We start from the raw sequence: 20943 nt of genomic DNA, 5'->3' as shown, positions 1-20943 counted from the left end.
GACCACAGAGCACCTGAAGAATAGTCACCCATTGGGATTATTGAGGGGACCCCCATCCACACCATGACTATCATCATTGAGGTACGAAAAAATTACATTTTCATTTTCATCATCTACAGTAGTTTTTTTCTATTGTGTTCATGTATTATCGCTTTTACAGTACAGTATATTGTGTTTATTGCTTTCATTGTGTATCATTTTATGGATCTAGGGTATCATTCGAAGGTAAAAGTCATGCTAAACAGCTATTTTAGGGGTTGAGTTTAAAGGACTGGAACGGATTAATCAATTTTGCATTACTTTCAATTGGAAACCGTGCCTCGGTTCTCAACATTTCAGAACTCAAAGGGTGTTCCGGAATGGATTTTGTACAAAAACCTAGGTACCAATATTTGTTTCTATATTTGACCGCTAGAGGGCGATTTTGCATAAACTAGAAATGCCTCAGTTAATAAGTTATAACTCCCACCTATGAAAGACTTCACCTCAAAGCTCACTGAGGTGCACATACTGAGCAGACTCAACACCAGGAGCAGTCATTGCCAAAGAAGCATCTTTTACTAACAGCCTCTAGAACTTGCCTAAACAGGGATCTCTTGAATCTCAGATTTTCCCATTTAAAAGGACTCAGCAACTTGGTCACATTCCTTCCTGCTCCTCAGGGGAGATCCTCCAGAATACAACTCAGCTCTCTTACTGCCTAGGCATGTTCTCAGCGACACTTCTGCTGCTTGGAATGCTCTTCACAGTGAGTAAGTAATACTGTATTCCTTGCTTCTGCCTCCATGGAAGGAACATGGCTCTGACTGGAATCTGACCAGAGACACAGTCTCATTAGAGGTAGGTCTGTCCTAGTCTCACTAACTCCGCCTTGATGTTGCAGGAGGAACCAGAGCCCAGTCAGTGAGCCAGCCTGATGGTCACATCACTGTCTCTGAAGGAACCTCTCTGGAGCTGAGGTGCAACTATACCTATGGTGGACCTGTTTCTCTCTTCTGGTACGTCCAGTACCCCAGTCAAAACCTGCAGCTTCTTCTCAAGTATGTAGGAGGGAATAGCCTGGTTAAAGGCATCAAAGATTTCCAGGCTGAATTTAAGAAAAGTGAAAGCACCTTCCACCTGAGGAAATCATCAGCCCATTGGAGTGACTCGGGTGTGTACTTCTGTGCTGTGAGTGGCACAGTGCCTGAGACTGCAGGGGGAGCTGAACACAAACCTCCTAAGACACTGGAGTTTTCAGAGACTCAAGGACACACCCTGACCTGTTTTTAGCAAGATTTCTCATTAGGTGAAAACGAGCAGGGTGAGGCACAGAGAGCCCTAGAGAGTACTTGGCTCCTGAGAAAAAACAAACTTTAACATGTTCCTTCCTTTACTACTGGGTCATGTCAGACAAGATCTAGAACAGACAAAGCTGTAACGATATTCTCCTTCCCCTTGGAGGTACTGCAGTCTAGAGGGTTAGGATTCTAATTCAATGTGAGCAGTACTGAACTTCTGATCTTTCACCTTCTGAACTCACCTCCAACATGCTCCTCCACTAACTTTTGCTTTTCAATTGACGGCAACTTTATTCTTTCAGTATCTCTGGTAACAACCTCAGAGATACCTTTGACTCTTATTTTTCTGCTTACATCTAATCCATTAAGAAAATCAATCAGCCCTATCTTTATAAATGAAAGCGTAATCTGACCATGGCTGCCATCTCCACTGCTATGTTTGATCACGCCATCCTCATGTCTAAAATGAATTACTCTGACACCTTCTAATGGTCTCCCTGCTTGTTCTCCTATAGTCCCTTCTTAATGCAGCAGCGCCTTGCTCAGTTTGGGCTGCTATAACAAGTACCATTGACTGGGTGGCTTATAAACAACAGAAATTTATTTCTCACAGTTTTAGATGTTAGAAGTTTGAGATCAGATGCCGACATGGTAGGTTCTTGTGTTAGCCTGCTTCCAGGCTGCAACCTGCCCATTTCTCACTGTATCTTCATGTGACAGAGCAGGAGGAAAAAAAAAAAAAAAGTTCTGTGGGGAGTTATAAAAGTGCACTAATCCCATTCACATGATCTCCACTCTCATGACCCCAACTAATCCTAATTAACTCCCAAAGGCCTCATGTTCTAATACCGTCAGATAGCGGGGTGTGATTTCAACATATGAATTAGGAGGGCAGGGCTCAAACATTCAATCTATAGCAAGCAGCCAATGAGATCCTTTAAAATATAAGCCACATTATGTAACTCTCCTACTCAAATCCTTGTAATAGATTCCCATTTCTCTCATAATGGAAGTCAATGAATTTACAATGGCCTACAAAAGTGTACATGATGTATCTGCCATTATATTTTTAAAATACTCATAGAAAAAAAACAACTCTGTATTCTCTTGTAGTGAAAGTCTGCTACATAATCATACTAAAATAAAGATAATCTTAAATGAACAAAAACTGAGAGAATTTTTTTTAAAAAGAGCTGATCTAAAATAAATTCTGAAGAAAGTTCTTCAGCAGAAGAAAAATGATATCAGAGGAAAATTAGGAACTTCGAGAATGAAGGAAGAGCTACAAAAAACGGTAAATACATGGTAATATACAAGAAACTAGTTTTCTCTTCTTAAAATATGTATGATTATTGAAATCAATCATTATAATATTGACTGATTGGGTTTTCAAGTCTGAATTTGAAAGACACCTACTACTGTAATGTAAAGTACGGAGCACAAAATAATGTATACAATTGTAAAATTGCTAATTTTGCTAGAAACACTGAAATAATAACTCTAGATAGACTGTGGATGTGTCAGTAATAGTCATTCTGCATTCATTAAAGGCCACTAGAAACATAATACAAAAAGAAATAGTCACGTAGCAAATAGATAAATTATAACAGAATACTGAGGAACCAAAACAGAGTACACAAACAAAAAAAGAATAATAAAATGATAGATAAAAATTTAACTATATCAATATTACATTAATTATAAATGCTCTAAACACAAACTTAGAATCAGATATTATTAGTATAATTTTGTATTTTTAAAAAACTTATCTATATACTGTCTCCATGAAACCCAATTTAAATATAATGACATAGATTAAAAGTAAAAGTATGGAAAATGATATCCATGCAAACACTAATATTGAAGATCTATATTAATGTCAGACCAGAAATAAAGATTTGTCTAGTTAATTAAATTTTACTTTCTCTTTCCTCAAATCCCCCAAATTCCAGTAGCAGTACAGCTTACAAATTTTTCTGATATTCAAATGCAATTTCAAGGACAAATGTTAACGTATGTGAAGAAGCATTTTTCTTGAGCCTGGACGGTGTTAGCTGCTTAAGGTTACACATTGTGCCCAGATTCAAGTGACAGACACATCCTGTGTTCTTTAGTATGTGTGTGGGTTCTGTGTGTATGTGTGTGTGTTCTGTGTGTGTGTATTGCCAGTGGCCCGGTCCACATACTTGCTCATCTTTTCTGTTCCTTGCATTTAAATTGAAGGGTCACCTTTCAAAGATCACTCCTCTTGGCTTTGTTATTTTCCTCTCTTGTCACCTCCGCAGAAGCCATGCAGTATCACATCCTTCATTGAACGGTGTCCTGTAACATAGGCCTGAAGCAATTGTTACTGTCGTTCATGTAGTATGTGTGGTATGCTTCTATTACATTTACAGAGATATTTGTCTCTCCCACTACATCACAAACTTTCTGAAGGAAGACACAGTGTCTAATTTATGTTTGTATTTTCCCAGGTCTAGAATACTCTTAAATTTAATGGCTAAACTGGATTAAGTCACACTGGAGGGCTCAGGTTTTACAAGTTCATAGGTAAGAATTAAATGGATTATTTTCCTATTATTACAGAAAATTTCATTATATGAAATATTTTATTTTCATAAAAAGGCACTGTGAGGTCGTATTGTCCTACCTGTTGTAATCTCTGTCCTTGTGGACACTTTTGGAGCTTCAAGTCAGTTCACAGGTAGAGCCCTAGAAAGGCAGGCTGGGCTGAGCCATCTATATCTGCTCCTTTATTAAGGTGTTAGTCAATTAGGCTTTTCTTAAACCAAGGACTACTGTGAGGCACCTAGTTGTAAATAGTCATTGAAAGATTTGAGAAATTCTATGAGTGTGCAAATGAAGACCAGTAAGAGTAAAGAGGGGAAAAATATTGTGTGTGAAGAAAAATGGAATCATTATCAGCACATAAGAAACATGCTTCTTGCTGAATATTCTTTTCAATTAATAGTGTTGCCTTATGCCTGGATTCAATTACTAGCAGTTGATAGCTGTGATGCATGTATCTATATTTACATTGTTATCATTATCTTGATCTATGTCATTATCATTATCTATCAGAAAAGATTTCTGGATCAAACAGAGTCATATGAAGCAAAAGGGAAGATGGAGAATTCCAAAGTATACATTTCAGATTTTTCTAAAATGTTTATTGCCTAACATTTTTAGATATCAGGGGAAATAAGAACTTGCGTTTTACAGGTGCAAAATTATTTCCTAACCACTAAATGTCACCTTTTCTTTAATTTTCTTTCTGTCTCTTACCTGTAACTAGAAAATCAAAGTGAGGAAAGAGAGAGACAGTAAGGGGGGAAAAAGGAGAATATGGAAGTAGAAATGTAATGAGAAGGGACAGTGGGAGGAAAAGAGGAAGACAGAGGTATTAGAAAACAGGTTGACTGAACTCTAAGCCTGAACCACAGGATGATTTTACAGATAAAAATTAGAAAAACAAAACATATTATGCAGCAGCTACGAAAATACATAAAAGCAATGTGTAAATTGATCCTAATTTTCTTCTCACAATGTACAGTCTTATTAGGTTCATTTCTTATAACAATATTTACCACAAGTTTTGGTTATTCCAGGAAAGTCTCAATCCATGTATTTCATATATTCCAATAATAGGAATTCATTAAGTAGATAATACATAACATTTTTGTTCTTATTACTTTGTATGACTGGAATGACTCTCATAGAATTAATTTATGGGTTAGTAAAGATCCTTTTGTTAGAACACTAACAAAGTTATTTGGATTAAAAACTGGATGTTCTTTCTATGATCCTCCCCAGACTGTAATTAGCATAGATCAGGGAGGAGGCCCCGCCCTTTCCTTCTCACACTCCAGTACATCCAGAATCATCAGACAGTGTCCCTCAAGTAATAGAATAAGGATCTTTGTTTCCCCTCTCTCTCTCACTGCTCTCCAGCACATTCTCTTTTGGGGTGAGACTGGGGGGTGGGGCTTCCTGTCACAGCCAGGCAGGGTTTGTAGGGTGAGACTGTTTGGTCCCAGGAGCAGGAACAGTTCCAGAGCCCAGTCCTGCCACTCACCACCGCAGGGTATAGTTAAATATACCTGAGGGTGAAAATGTCCCCAGCAGCAAAGCGAAGCATCATGAAGAGGCTGTTGGGCACTGTGCTGGCGCTTTTCTGCACCCAGATTTGCTGTAAGTTGGGGCTGTCCCAAATGGGCATCTGAAAGGAGTATTATTGAGGGAGGGAAGGAGAGAGGGAGGACATGTGGCTGATTAATCTTGCAGACTTTCTACCCTTTTCCTAATTTATGAGGGCCTTTTCTGGGTTTTGTGGGTGTGATAGTGACCATCGCCTGTGACTGTTTCTCCGTCTCTCATCAGGTGTAAGAGGGGTGCAGGTGGAGCAGAGTCCCACAGCCTTGAGTCTCCAGGAGGGAGCCAGTTCTATGCTGCGGTGCAAATTTTCCACCTCTGCGAGAAATGTGCAGTGGTTTCGCCAAAATCCTGGGGGCGGTCTCATCAACCTGTTTTACATTCCTTCAGGGACAAAGGTGAATGGAAGATTAACCGCGATGACAGAACCTAAAGAACGCAACAGCTCATTGCATATTTCCTCTTCCCAGACCACAGACTCAGCCGTTTATTTCTGTGCTGTGGAGCCACAGTGTTCTCCAGGCACCTGCAGCCTGTACACAAACCATCAGCTGGGTTCAGCTCCTCCTCCAAACACAATCACATCACAAAATCACCACACAGCCTATTACACAGTTAATATTCCTAACCCCCATTGGTAGGGTTTTAACCACAGATACTTTTGGGCCTTACAGGTTGGAGACTTTGGTCTTTACCTTTCCTTCTCAGTCTACTCCTCTTCCTGCACTATAAATCTCTCACTTGGAACTAACAGAGTAACTGATAAGAGGACAGAATTAGTATAAATATTTAAGCCATAGTATGCTGGACTCCAAAAGAGTAAAAGGTGAAAGGAATAAAAAGAACAGAAAAATTACTCCAATAAAGATGTTATTACACAATCATCCAGCTTAGTGGGTGTCTCCAGGATGTTCAGGTCAGCCTCACCACAATATGTCCCAAGACAACTGCAGGTACTTATATCCCATAGTACTAGAGCAGCACAGCAAACAAAGAAAAATTGCTGAATGTTTATATATTGACAAATCTCTTTGAAAACTTTAAAATGTATATTCCATTCAACTAAGTCTCATTGGTGTTCTCAAAGTTTGTTTTATATCCTAGGATATGGTCTATCCTGGAGAATGTTCCCTCCATTCTTGAGAAGAATGCGTATCCTGTTGCTAAAGGATGGATGTCTGTTAGGTCTACTTGGTTTATAATGTTCAAATTTCTGTTTCCTTGTTGATATTCCGCCTACTTGTTCCTTTATTGAAAGTGGGATATTGAAGTTTCCAACTATAATCGTTGAATCGTCTATTTCTCCCTTCAATTCTGTCCATTTTTGTCATGTATTTACCAAAACACATGTAAAATCATTTTATATAGTTGCTCTTTAATTCAGTTAGGAGACAAAAGGAGAATAAAGATGCAATTACACTGTGTTTTATAATTACCTAAATAATTACCGCTCTTGTTATGTACATATATGTTTATAACTGTTATATCTTTCTGATGGGTTGGACCTTTATCATCATAAAATCCTTCATCTCTAGTAACATTTTTTTGGTTTAAATTTTATTTTGTCTAATAATATGATAGCAGCTCCAGATCTCTTGTTTGCTTTTTTATGATATTTTTCTCCTTCCTTTTAGTTTTCACCAATTTTTATGTTTGAATTGAAAGGGTGTGTCCTCTGGATAGTATATAATTACAGATCAGTTTTTAAAACAGTTTGATAATCACTGCTTTTTGAATGAATTGTTTAATCCATTTACATTTAATGTTATTATTGATATAGTTAGATTTATGTCTGTCATTTTAGTTTTGTTTTCTATATGTCCCATGTCCTTTTTGTTCCTTTGTTCTTCCTTTACTGCTTCTTTTAGCATCAAGTGAATATTTTCTAGTGTAATATTTAAATTCCTTTCACTACTTTTCAATGCATTTCCCAGTTATTTTCTTAGTGGTTACTTTAAGGCTTATGACATGCATTTTAACTTATTAGTAGGTACTTTAAAATTTTACTAACTTAATTGCTGTGACATATGGAAAAGTTACTCCTATGGAATTCTATTTCCTCTTCGTCCTTTTTGTGCTATAATTCTTATTTATATTACATTTATATATGTTATAAACCACCGATTTGTTGTTATAATTATTGCTTTATATCTTTATAACTTCATCTCTTTTAAGAAGTTGAGAGAAAAAAATGAAAATAAATATGTGTTTATGGGAGTTGTTGTATTAACCTTCTTATGTACCATTTCTGGTTCTCTTCATTTATTCCTGTGGATTCAAGTTACCATCTGGTGTCATTTCTTTGTTCCAATACAGGTTTTTCAACTACCTTTGTACTTTTATTGTCAAATATATTACATTTCTATATGTAATCGGCCCAACAATACAATTACTTACAAATCATTTTATATAATTTCTCTTTAATTCAGTTAAGAGAACAAAGGAGAATAAATATGCAATTACACTGTATTTTATAATTACATAAATAATTGCCTCCAATGATGTAGTTTTGTGTGTGAGTCAGGATGCAGATTACTGTCTGGGGTCATTTGCTTTTAGCCAAAGAACTTCCTTTATTATTTCTTGTAAAGCAGATGTGAGAGCAATGAATGCTCTCAGTTAGTATTTATGTGGGAATGTCTTTTATTACCTTAATTTTTCAAAGATACTTTTGTCAAGGATTTCTCATTGATGGCATTTTTTCTTTTTGTGTTTTGCTTTGAATTGTCTGGGTCCATTTTTTGTTGTTGAGAACTCAGTTTTTAATTTTATTAGAATTACCTTGTATGTAAAGATTTGTTTTTCTCTTTTGCTTTCATGATATTCTGTTTATCTTTCAACATTGTTACTATGTGTCTGAGTGTGAATCTCTTTGAGTTTATCCCACGTAGACTTATTGAGCTTCTGAAATGAGTAGATTGCTTTTTGTCAATTTGAAGTTGTTCTCAGCCATTATTTCTTCAAATATTTTTTTCTGTTACTTTCTCTCTCCTTCCCTTCTGGTACCATTATGCATTTGTTGGTGTTCTTAATGATGTCCCATATTTCTCTGTGTTCATTTTTTGTCATTCTTTTTTTCTCTCTGTCTTACAGATTGCATAATCTTTGTAGATCTACCTTCAAGTTCACTCGTTCCTTATTCTGAAGCTCAGATCTACAATTGAGCCCTTTTAGTGAATTTTTCATTTTGGTTATTATACTTTCCAACTCTAGAACTTCCATTTGATCCTTTCAAAAATGCTGTCTACCTCTTTATGGATATTCTCTATTAGATGAGATACTGTCAACATATCTTCTTTAAGCATGGTTTCCTTCAGTTTTTAAAAACATATTTAAACTAAGTACATTGAAAACTTTCTCTGCTAATTCCAACCTCTGAACCCTTTCCATCGCAGTTTCTATTGTCCACTTTTTTACCTGTATAAGAGTAACACTTTCTGTTTCTTTTCATTCTCATAATTTTTATTGAAAATGGAACATTTTAGACAATATATTGTACATAGTTTCCTATGGATGCTGTTATGTGTAGAATTGTGCCTCTCCCACCCCAATTTGTATGTTGAAGTCCTAATCCCTAGTATTTTAGAATGTGACCTTCTTTGGAAATAAGGTCATTACAAATGTAATTAGTTAAGATTAGGTCATTAGGATGGGCCCTGATCCAATATGACTGATGTCCTTATAAAAAGAGGAAATTCAGAAACAGAGACAGACATGCAGGGAGAATATCACATGAAGATAAAGGCAGAGGTGGGTGTAATGTTTCTATAGCCAAGGAGCACAGAAGATTGCTACCAAACCATCAGAAGCCGAGGAATGGAACATATTCTATCTCATAGCCCTCAGAAGGAATCATCTTTTCTGACACGTTGATCTTGGACTTCTGGCCTTCAGAACTGTGAGACAATAAGTTTTTGCTATTTAAGCTTTCTACTTTGTAGTACTTTGTTACAGCAACTATAGAAAATGAATAAAGGTGCTATAATAAACTCATGACAGCTGTATTTGTGGTGGCCAAATATGGAAACCACCCAAATGTTCTTCATTGGATGAATGGATGAATATACTAGGGTGCATTAATATAGTGGAATGCTATTTAGTAATAAAAAGGAATGGACTATTGATACATGCAACAACTTGGATGGATCTCAAGGGTTATGCTGACTAAAAAAATCAATATCAGAAGGCTACATAACATAATTACACTTATTAGGTATATATACACACCTAATAGCTTGAAAAGGGTGTGGCTTAAAAGTTTACAATTTTCAAACTCCTCTGACTCTATACTTATGACTCATTTATTACACTTTATAATTATACTTTAATAAAAATTAAAGTACAAAAATTAATCAAACAGGAAAAAAACAAGGCAATAAATGGGGAAATCCAATGCTACTATTGTTGAGCTGAAAATAGACTAATATTTGATAATACAATATTTAATACTTAATATAGTACACTGAATAATGACACTGAAAGATGCCCATCACATAATTTGTGGAATATGTGAATATATTATCTTCTATTGCAAAAGAAACTTTGCATATGTGATTATTTAAGCATCTTGACAAGGAAAGATTATTCTGGATTATTCAAGTGGGCCCAATGTAATCAGAAAGTTCCTAATAAGAGGGAGGCAGTAGAGTCAGAGGAAAGAAGGCAACGTGATGACAGAACCAGGTGGAGAAAAGGCCACGTGATGCAAAAGTTAGGACAGACTCCAGAGGCTGGAAAAGGCAAGAAAACAGATTATTCTCTGTAGCTCTCAGAGTAAACAGACCACCTGGCACCTTCATTTTATCACTGTGAAACTCGTTTTGGACTTCTGCCCTTCAGAATTGTAAGAGAATAAATGTGTATTGTTGGAAGCTACCAAGTTGGTGGTAATTTTTCAGGAAACTAATAAAAACAATCATAAGAAAGATTAAAAACAGACATAACTAGAATTACAGTAGCAATTTAAAATTTATTAAGAAAAAGCTACGAATCCTTGAACCAATAAATTGTAAAACCATTAGGAAAAAGCACAATTTACTAGAAAAAATATATATTACCAAAAGTAACTCAAGATGAAATAGAAAAACTAGATACATACTCAGTAAAGTAGATTATTAGAAATGAAAATTCATAGAGCATTTGTAATAAAAGGTGAGTTTTTAACACGCATATGTCTCACACTACGAAATTAAAAATAAGATACATAAACACTCTTACAGATTATAAAGTTAAGAAATTCCAGCCAGGATTGGAGCAGGAAGGATATGGGACACAAAAAACCTTAAGTCTCTATTTGTTTCTGTATTTGACCGCCAGAGGGCGATGTTGCATAAACTGGAAATGTCTCAGTTAATAAAAGTTTTACCTCCCTCCTATGAGCTACTTGACCTCAAAGCTCACTGAGGTGCACATTCTGAGCAGACAACCCCAGGAGCAGTCATTGCCAAGGAAGCATCTTTTACTAACAACCTCTAGAACTTGCCTAAGCAGGATCTCTTAAATCTCATATTTTCCCATTTAAAAGGACTCAGCATACTTGGTCACATTCCTTCCTGCTCCTCAGGGGACATCGTCCAGAATACAACTCAGCTCTCTCACTGCCTAGGCATGTTCTCAGCGACCTTTCTGCTGCTTGGAATGCTCTTCACAGTGAGTAAGTAATACTGTATTCCTTGCTTCTGCCTCCATGGAAGGAACATGGCTCTGACTGGAATCTGACCAGAGACACAGTCTCATTAGAGGTAGGTCTGTCCTAGTCTCACTAACTCCGCCTTGATGTTGCAGGAGGAAGCAGAGCCCAGTCAGTGAGCCAGCCTGATGGTCACATCACTGTCTCTGAAGGAACCTCTCTGGAGCTGAGGTGCAACTATACCTATGGTGGATCTGTTTCTCTCTTCTGGTACGTCCAATACCCCAGTCAAAACCTCCAGCTTCTTCTCAAGTACGTAGGAGGGAATAGCCTGGTTAATGGCATCAAAGATTTCCAGGCTGAATTTAAGAAAAGTGAAAGCACCTTCCACCTGAGGAAATCATCAGCCCATTGGAGCGACTCGGGTGTGTACTTCTGTGCTTTGAGTGACACAGTGCCTGAGACTGCAGGGGGAGCTGAACACAAACCTCCTGAGACACTGGAGTTTTCAGAGACTCAAGGACACAGCCTGGCCTGTTTTTAGCAAGATCTCTCATTTGGTGAAAATGAGCAGGGTGAGGTGCAGAGCTCTAGGGAGTGCTTGGCTCCTGAGAAAAAACAGGTATTTTAACATGTTCCTACTTTTATTACAGAGTCATGTTAGACAAGCTCCAGAACAGACCTGTAATGGTGTTCTCTTTCCTGTTGGAATACTGTAGTCTAGAGGGTTAGGATTCTAATTTAATGTGACCAGTACTGAACTTCTGATCTTTCACCTTATGAACTCACCTGCAATATGCTCCTTCCACTACTTTTTGCTTTTCAATTGACAGCAACTTCATTCTTTCAGTATCTCTGGTAATAACCTCAGAGTTATCTTTGACTCTTATTTTTCTGCTTACGTCTAATACACTAAAAAAATCAGTCGTCCCTATTTTAAAAATTAAACCATAATCTGACCTCTGCTCCCATCTCCACTGCTACCTCTTTGGTCACGCCATCCTCATGTCTAAAATGAATTACTCTGAGACCTTTTAATGGTCTCTGGCTTATTCTCCTATAGTTCCTTCCTAATGCAGCAGTATCTTGCTCAGTTTGGGCTGATATAACAAGTACCATTGACTGGGTGGCTTATAAACAACAGAAAGTTATTCCTCACAGTTTTATATGTTAGAAGTACAAGACCAACGTGCTGGCATAGTTGGGTTCTTGTGAGAGCCTGCTTCCAGGCTACAGACTGCCAATTTCTCATTGTATCTTCATTTGACAGAGAACAGGAGAGAAAAAAAAAAGTTCTGTTGGGAGTTATAAAAGAGCACTAATCCCATTCATGTGGGTGCCAGTCTCATGACCCCATCTAATCCTAATGACCTCCCAAAGGTCTCATGCCCTAATACCATCACATAGCGGGGTGGTGTATCAACATATGAATTTGGAGGGCAGGGCTCAAAAGTTCAATCTATAAGAAGCAGTCAATGAGATCCTTTAAAACAGGTCACATTATGTCACCCCCCTACTCAAATCCTTGCAATAGATTCCCATTTCTCTCATAATGGAAGGCAAAGTCTTTACAATGGCCTGCAAGCATCTACATGATGTATCTGCCATTATATTTGTAGTGAAAGTTTGTTACAGAAATTACACTAAAATAAAGATAATCTTAAATGAAGGAAAACAGAGAGAATTTATTGTAAGCAGAGCTGCTTGAAAATAAATTCTGAAGAAAGTTTTTTAGCAGAAGGAAAATGGTATCAGGAAAATTAGGAATTTTAAGAATGATGGAAGAGTGCGGGGGGTGGAGATTAAGGGAAAGGTGAGGGGATTAGAAAACAGTCGGTAACCACAAAATGGCCTCAGGGTTTTTGAAAAATAATTTGGGGAACGTAATCAATAATGTTGTAAAGATTTTTTAGGGTATCTGATGGACACGTGTCCCATTTGAGAGACCACCTCAATTTGAGAGGGAAGATGTAGATGCTTGATCAATGTACTGTACACCTGAAGCTGAACAACAATGAATGCCAACTATAATTTTATATATATAATGTGATGATGGCTCGGTGCGATGTCGGAGGGATAGTGGATGGTGGGGTGGGGGGAAGGGGTCCACAGTGTGAGGGATATAAATGATGAACGTCTAAGTATTACCTTGTCTTGTGCACCTGAAACTAATAAAAAAAAATAAAGTTAAATCATTTTTGCAAGACCAAAAAAAAAAAAAGAATGAAGGAAGAGCAACAAAAATGGTAAATATATGGTAAAATACAATAGACCAGTTTTCTCTTCTTAAAACATATATGATTGTTGAAATAAAGCATTATAACATTGTCTGGTGGAGTGTTCAAGTCTGAAGATGAAAGACACCTACAACTGTAACATAAAGTATGGAGCATAAATTAACCTATACAATTGTAAGATTTCTAATTTTACTTGAAACACTGAAATAACTCTAAATAGACTGTGAATGTTTAGGTAGTAGCCATTCTGCAATCATTAAAAGGCCACTAGAAACACAATACAGAAACAAATAGTCAAGTAGCAAATAGATAAACTGTAGTAGAATACTGAGGAATAAAAACACAGATCATGACAAAAAAAGAATAATGAAATGATAGACCCAAATCGAACTATATCAATAATTACTTTAACTATAAATGGTCTAAACACAAAAATTTAAAGTCAGAGATCATTAGTATGATTTTTTATTTTTAAAAAACTTGTCTATATAACGTCTCCATGAAATCCAATTTAAATGTAATGACATAGATTAAAAGTAAAAGTATGGAAAATGATATCCATGCAAACACTAATATTGAAGAGCTTTATTAATGTCAGACCAGAAATAAAGAGGGATATTATATAATTACAAAAGCGTCCATTCACTAAGAAGACGTAACCATGTGAGTGTGCATGCATCTAGCAACAGAGCTTTGAACTACTTGAAATAACTGTTAGAACTGAAATTTAAAAAATAGAAAAATCTACAATTACACTTGCAGACCTCAACCCTTTGTGCTCAACAAATAATAGAATAAGTAATCAGACCTCAGGAAGATATAGCAGACCTGTATAACACTAAGAACCATTTCGATCTTATTGATATTTATAGAACACTCCACCAAACAACAAGAGAAAACACATAAAGCAATACTTAGACTGACATTTGTAACAGTAAATATTTACATTAGAGAAAGCAAAAAGTCTCATATCAGTAAACTCATCTACTCCTTGGGTGTGTCCCAGGTGATGACATCCTACATAAAAAAGAAAATCTTAACCATCCAGGAAACACTGGTCTATGAGGCAAATGAGTATTTTCTGCTACTGTACCAGGTCCCCAGCTGCAAAACGTTGTGCTTTTTACAACTTATGTTGCTTTCCTATGCTCAATTGAGAGCAATGCTATTCATGTCGTATACCACAATTCTGGAGCAGGTCATGAGCCTTTTTGTCACAGTAATGAATTTAGAAAGAGTACAGGAAAAATTTATTCCTTCATTAAAAAAAAATTATCAGTTATGAAGATGTTCTGCCACAAAATGAATGTTATTATGCATATGATGAATTACACTAGGACATTCTAGGGTTCCTTACGAGACATCTACATATTTTCTCACAAGGTGGGACAAAACTAATTGTTAAATGGAGCAATGCCACTAGGTTTTCCCTCAGCCTTAGAAGGGACGACCACAATAGAGTCAACCATGACTCAGGCTAGGCCATCTATTAGCAAGACTAGCATCCCAGGAGCCAATAACTACAGAGTACAATGGATGAAGAGAATGCAGCCCTTCTCTATTGCAATGTGCCACCTTTCTCCTTACTTTTTCTGAATGAATCTCATTATTACAGTGAATAAGTTTCAGGAAATCATGAATGAATCTCATTATAACATGAGATTCATGAGTATGAACCACATGCTGATATCTCATTTAACTATCACAGTATTACAGAATATGATAGAGCAAAAACACTCAGGCTTTCTATATTCCATTTGATCTGTGAGAGTGTAAAAATCAATTTTTTTTCCTGTGGATGGGTATAGAGGAAGTAGATTGGAACTCTCTGTTCAGTTTTTCTGTAAACCTGTAACTGCTCTAAAATTAAGTCTATTAATTTTTTTAAAATTAATTTTCACATAGAAGCTAAAAAGAAAAAAAGAAAAGTCAATTTTATGAGCTCCATCTCATAGAAAATATTTACTATGAGCAGATCAATCATTTCCTAGTTTCCTGCCCTGCTAGCTCTCTTCAATTTTTTTGTCTTGGTGTTTCCCTAGTTATGTATTTATTATCAGCATGTTTTATACAAGACTGTTTGCATAGATTATGCAATTTAATTATAATTTTAAGATGGAAATTAAGTAAATCCATGCTAAGTAAAGCTATATAATAAGTCATGGAAGAGAGTACATTTATTCATTGGATAGACATGGGCCCAACTCTCAACTCTGACATCAATTGAATTACAGTAAAAAGTTTATCAATATTTCAACCTGAGTTTTATCATCTGTATACTAGCATAATAATAACAGTAGTAATCCATTCAGAAGTTATCATAATGATTAAATAAGAAAATATCTTTCAAGAGTTTAACTCATGTTCTAACACAGTATAAACACTTAATGAATTCATATAGGTAAAGAAATAGAGGCCTAGAAAACAATGATTTTGTCCATGTTAACACGTCTAGTACATTATGGAGAGTAAACTGAGTTCTGAATATTCCTGGATATAATGTTAAGCCAGGTATTTTCAATTTATAATCTGACTGGTGCACTCTCTTGTATACATGTATCAGGAGTAAAATATGGGCAGGGTAAAAGAAGAGTAGAGGGAAAGAGAGAAAGCAGAGAGAAATATTTTGAAACAACAGAACACGTATCGGTTCAGATCTCCAATGACACAGATAGATAACCTCCCTGTTGCCTCTAGAATACTGCGCTTCAGACTTGATCAAGAGAACCTGGCACAACATTCTCTAACTTTCATTGATTACTGCCCTAGATCTGGTCCACATCTCTCTACAGGGTTATAAATGTTGTGTTCTTTACAGCTAATTCTTTTACTGATGAAAAGGAAAATCTTTTCTCTTCTGTCCTGACACAGCCCTGATTATTAACTGGGATCACAACATCTTTTCTCCTATTACTATACCAACTATATGCAAAGTTTTCTCTTTATTCTCAAGACTGTATGTAAGCCAGTTGGTAAGAGAGGAATGAGGCTAGGAAGATTTTTTCCATTATTCAATGGGTGAGACTCTATGTGAAGGGGGACACTGGAAGCTTTCTCGCCCATATCTCCTGTGTTGTGTGAGCTTCAGTTCATTAAAACCTCAGCCTATACCAGCTGCTTGAGACTTTTATCTCTCCACTGTCACTCTCAATAGCAGCAGGCTCTTTCCTGGCAGATCTTAACATGGGAATTAAAAATATGGGAATCGGATTGATGATGGTGAAGTGTGTTTGAATTTTTCTGGATAAGGACCTAGTTGGACTTTTTGCTGTGTGCCTGTCGAGGAGAAGAGGGAAACATAGTGATAAGTTTCAAGAAATCATCTAAATAGGTGGATGGAGACACAATCCAGTTTATATGTGTAATCTCAATTTAGCCTCAGGGGATAACCCACAGAATAAGTAATGTAAACCTCATTCTACTGAATAGTAATCGACTACGTGAATGGGTTAAATAAATTGTTTGAAATGGCCTCGCTGATAAATGGCAATGATACAGGCTTTAAGTATGTGTGACTCCAACATCAAATCATGTAGTCAGAATTTATCATTTCTCCACCAAATGACTTAGTGTTGAATTATTTTTATATTCTATCTTTTCTGATGAGTCCTAAGCACCCTTGAAGAGCTTTGTGGCTCTGAGAAGAGGCTTACACAGGCAGAACTGGCGCTTTGAACATGGTTTCTCTCCACCAACTGGTTTTAGCCAGGGAAGGAGTCAGAGTGAGAGAAGCATTATTGAAAGGAAATCACTTTTCTATCTCTCCACAGGAGGGTAGTATTTCAAAGGGCAAAATCCTTCCCCCAGTTAAAGCAGAGTTAGAGGTTGGAGCTAAGGGAGGGTAGAGTGAATGATTTGATTGTCTGCTACACAGAAGAAGATAGAAGTTGACAGTTCCTTCCACCTGCCAGGCCTTCCACTGCCCCATTTTTATCCTTGAAGAATTCCTATTTGTTCTTGAAAGTAAGATGATATAATATGAAGCACCTGAGTTTTGGAGTCACAATAGCCCCAGGTTCAAATTCTGATTTTGCAATTTTCTAGCTCAGTATCCTTGTGCAATTATTTATCTTCATCTAAGCTTCCTTATAAATACGTGTTACTAAGAACACTTGTCTTGTGGTTGCTGTGAATTAAATGAGATATAATATACAAAATGTTATTATGAAGTCCCAGGTCCAGCATACATAATCAGTAAATTCCCATTAATAACATTATTATTAATTCCCCTGAATAAAGGTTATCCCTACTGTGACATTTTCACCGACTCCTCAGGCGGAATCCGCACCAGTCAGGAAAGCAGACACCACAAGTGACCAACCTCAGCACCATTCTCTTTGCTTCCATATTAACATAACTCTCAGTTTTGATTTGGGCAACTATATCCCCAAGTTTTAAAACAGAAAAAGCCAAACTGTATTTCACATCCTTTCTTACAACTAGGTGTTGCATATAGCACAGTTCTGGCCACGGAGATATATTCAGAAATCTGCTAGAAATTTCCTGTAATGTTTCTGCTTTCCCGGTAGAGGTACCACATTATCCTGTCCCTCTTTCCAACTTTTTACTTCCCAAAACAAGGAAGTGATAACTTTACCATAAAAGAAAACACAAGAATAACCTCTTCCCCAATCCGATGCATGATCGTCCTTTAGATACCAAGTCAAATCCTGACCTAGATTTATTTTTGTATGAAAAAATGCTGTTATCATTTTATATATATATATATATATATATAATTTTATTATGAATTATATATATATATATAATGGGCTCATATATATATATATATATATATATATATATAGGCTGACAATTAAGTTCACGAACTAATTGCAATGATGTTTTTAAATTTTTTTTATATCGGACGGATTATTCATTAGGAATTTGTACCAACTGGAGAAACAGTTAACCAAGTTTACTATTTGGAAGTGCTGAAAAGGCTGCGTGAAAAAGTTAGACGACCTGAACTTTCACCAACAATTCATGTCTCTTGCATCACAACAATGCACCAGCTCACAGGACAGTCTGTGAGGGAGTTTATAGCCAGTAAACAAGTCACTGTATCGGAACACCCTCCCTAGTCACCTGATTGAACCCCCAATGGCTTCTTTCTTTACCCAAAAATAAAGAAAATATTGAAAGGAAGACATTTTGATGACATTCAGGACCTTAAGGGTAATATGATGACAGCTCTGATGGCCATTACAGAAAAATAGTCCCAAAATTTGAAGGGTGGAGTGGACTAGTTACTCGCATCGGTGCATAGCTTCCCAAGGGGAGTACTTCAAAGGTGACCATAATGAGATTCAGCAATGAGGTATGTATCACTTTTTCTTTGATTAGTTCACGAACTTAATTGTCAGATCTTGTATGTTCCACTTCTTAGTATACAAGTTAATTGACCTTGAGTTAATTAATCTCTTTGAGCTTTAGTTTTCTTGTTGCAAAGTGCATGAATTTGTATAAGAATAATGTATACAAAGCAAAAGATTGTTTAGCACATAGTATCTGTGTACATTTATAATATTGGGGAATTTGGAAGTTTAAAAATTTTCTTTTGGAAATTCACATAAAAGATTCCTAACCAAAGTGCTTTTCCAATCACAGACTGCCATCCCACCTGCAACTCTCTCTAAACTTAATAGCAGTTCATGATTAGGCAGCCCACTTCAGAAAGATTGTCATCTCTTTGTGTTGTGAACTTATGGGGGATTTCCTCGAGGTTTATGAAGTTGGCCTCAAGAAAGCAGCATTTCATCCTTCCTTTTGAACCACAGGTAACAGAATCTAGGGCAGAATTGATTGGTGTGTTTCTAGGACATTTGCATAGTTTGTCTCTCTGATTGGCTGGGCAATCAGGTGCAGAATCCTGTTTTCTGAAGCAGAATATTGTACAGATCTAGGTTGCAGAACATTATTCTGCTAAGGATACTTGGGGAGGATAAATGGACAAGTATCTTTTGCCAGCCTCGCTGATAGTCTTATGGCTTCATCTTGACAGTAAGTCCTTGTGTTGCTGAAGACATTCTGAACAGTCTGGGGTGGTTGATGGGGAACGAGGACGACAGGGAATCGGCACCTTTAGGTTTTATTGGGAAATGTGTGAAGAAATGAAAACTGTAGAGAGACCAGTTTCTCTGTTTGACCCTGTCATTCTCAACAGAAGTGAGCAGCGCATCGAACGTGCAGCAGAGTCCTCAGTTCCTGCATGTTCAGGAAGGAAAGAGCACCAACTTCACCTGCCGTTTCCCTTCAAGCTCTTTTGATGGTTTACACTGGTACAGATGGGAACCTGCAAAAAGCCCCCAGATCCTGTTTGTAATTCGATTAAATGGGGATGAGAAGGAGGAAGGACGAGTTAAAGCCACTCTGGATACTAAGAATGGTTACAGCTTCTTGTACATCAAAGGATCCCAGCCTGAAGACTCAGCCACATACCTCTGCGCCTTTGGCACAGTGCTCTTCAGGCGCCTGCAGTCCATACACAAACCCATGGCTGGTGCTACTCTGCTAACTGTGTGAACAAAAAGCCATGTGTTTGGTGGAAAGGGCAAATTCAATGAATTACAGAGTTTTCAATAATCAAGGAGGAACTGCAAACACAGATAAACAATCATTCTAGTCACTGTAGGTTCCTCAACTAATTGGACCCTTAGTGAACACTACTAAGCTCGACTCCCACCAATGTATTAGCCACACAGTCAGATCCCTTGCCTCCTCTTTTGGCATGATTCCAAATGAACTAGATGGGTACTCAAATTTATCCAAACTACTCTGGGTAAACTAGGGTAATGTTTACCCCTCATTGTTGCTACTTTCTGAGGCTAATCTTTTGAACATATTTCTTGACATGCAGGAATGGAACATGTGGATATGCCTCTTCTCACACACCTGGCATGGAATCCTGCATGTTTCATACCAGAATAGGCAATGTTGCCTCATTTCACTCAATGGGGATTTTGGTTTTGGTTTAGTTGAACCTGCTTCCTACATGAACATCTGTATTTCATTTCTTCTTATATGTGGCTATTTGCATTAAAGAAAAATCACTTGTGATACTGAAAGGAGCATCGATAGAAGTTCACTACTAAATGGAATCTATCCTCCAGTTTCTATTGTGATTGTCATATTGAATAAATAACTGAACTCTGTGATCTAAGTGTCTTCATTTGTAATTTCCAGGTATATGAGGCAGGCCAAGTATTTGGTGCTGTGTTCATTTTGAGATTTCCAAAATATCTATCAGTACTAATCTATCGATCTAGTACTAATACCCCATTAGTACTCTAGAGGCTACTAACTGGAGCTTTTGTGGGTTGTATCAACATGATTTAACTTACTTCTGGGCCTCTTCCTCTAATAGATACAGTTTCCGTTTTCCCAACATCTACATTAATAACTGTTTATCCAGCTCCTGTTCAGCTTCCTAAATTATGTTCTTATTGCAGTGGGCTCATTCCTTCTCTCTCTTTAAAAATCTTATTACTCGGCGGGGCTGTTGGCTCAGGCAGTTGGAGCTCCATGCTCCTAACTCCGAAGGCTGCCAGTTCGATTCCCACATGGGCCAGTGGGCTCTCAGCCACAAAGTTGCAGGTTCAATTCCTCAAGTCCCGCAAGGGGTGGTGGGCTGTGCCCCCTGCAA

At 37.1% G+C, this 20943-nt stretch overlaps 1 gene segment (V, D, J or C); it reads left to right on the top strand.

The window, feature by feature from the left end:
* Positions 1-781: 781 nt before the first annotated feature.
* LOC308498377 (T cell receptor alpha variable 22-like) lies at positions 782-7648 on the top strand. The segment is given in 4 exons: positions 782-998; positions 2394-5471; positions 5661-5830; positions 6537-7648.
* Positions 7649-20943: the final 13295 nt, after the last annotated feature.

The sequence above is a fragment of the Rhinolophus hipposideros genome (genome assembly GCF_964194185.1).
Source record: "Rhinolophus hipposideros genome assembly, chromosome: 5".
NCBI lineage: Eukaryota > Metazoa > Chordata > Mammalia > Chiroptera > Rhinolophidae > Rhinolophus > Rhinolophus hipposideros.
Note: the sequence above shows the minus strand (reverse complement) of the source record. Positions and strands in the feature narration are given on the sequence as shown.